Source organism: Glycine max, chromosome 6, assembly GCF_000004515.6.
Source record: "Glycine max cultivar Williams 82 chromosome 6, Glycine_max_v4.0, whole genome shotgun sequence".
In the NCBI taxonomy this organism is placed as follows: domain Eukaryota; kingdom Viridiplantae; phylum Streptophyta; class Magnoliopsida; order Fabales; family Fabaceae; genus Glycine; species Glycine max.
The window spans coordinates 48,315,289-48,316,722 of NC_038242.2; positions in this window are offsets into that span (position 1 = coordinate 48,315,289).

The window sequence follows — 1,434 nt, forward strand, 5'->3', positions numbered from 1 at the left end:
TATAACTCAAATCAAGATACTGCGATTATGTGATGTTGAAATAATTTTATATATATATTTTTTACATGATTATATCAGTTAATTCACATATTCAATAATTTATTTAATAATATTTTAATCAATTAAAATGTTACTTTTTCAAGTTTTATCTCTCTCTCACATCACTTGTCCTTATTTTATCCCTCACATTCTTTGGTTATATGACAATTTTTAAGAAGGTATGATAAATAATTCCTTTAAATGTATTATTTCACTTGCCTCCATACAATTAGAAAGCTAACTTATATAGTTATATTTAATTATGCTCACATAATATACTGTCACTGATAGACTTTTAAAAAACATGATATATGATAAAAAAATTTAATTTTTATAATAATTATTTGAAAACTTGTACCAAAAATAATTTTTAATTGCTTGATAGTATATTTTTTTTACAGCACACATCTATTAAATTTATAGTTTCTTTTTTACAAAAACTTCTCATTTATTGAGAAGGAAAAAAGAATTTAATACATCAAGATCCATAAGGTTAGACACACTCTCACATAATTCCATGAAAATAGGTACTTATTTCGTCCTAAAATAACTATAGTTTTAATATTTTAAAAAAATCAAATTAACTATTTTTTACACTTTTTAATGAAATATTTAAATATTTATTTTAATTTTGTTCTCTAATAAATATTGTTGTCGTAAATGACTTAATAACGTATTTATTAAATTAAGAAAAAAAGTAAGAATATTTTAGTAAAAATATTTTGAGATAGGAAGTATTGTAAGAAGAGAAACCTTTATTCCAGCAGTTTAATGACTCAAGGCAGTCAGCCGTGTAAAATTATTAGTTATCACCTTCCCTCAATATACTTATCGCAATTGAATATTTTTACAGTTGTAGTGCCTTTTAAATATTTTTATATGAATTTCTAATGGAAATGTGCTTTTCAAATATTTTTATATGAATTTTTAATTGAAATTAAAGTTTCCCTTAAATGACTTGCCTATTAAAAACTAACATTAAATGATGGCACTATTCATCAATGTAAATTTTCAGCTTATATTTTAAAATGAGTTTAATGATGATGCTAAAGACCTAAAGTAATTTTATCTTATCGTCCAATAATAAATTATCATTGATATAACTTTTAAAATAATTGAATGAGTTATAATTAAATAATAATATAAAATTATTTTATGTCTGTGCATATCCTATTTTCTCTTTTAAAATAACAAAAAACTAAAATATTACCCCAAAATTTTATTCTTTCCAAAATTGACACATACCACCAATTTTTTTGATGTAAAAGAGCATAGCTTCTTGCTATTCCCCCACCCACATTTGTATATTTGTGTAACATGTTTGTTTAGACTAGAGATGCTACAGTTCACCAATCACCAAAATAAAATCTGGGGCAAACCAATCCACAGCAATAG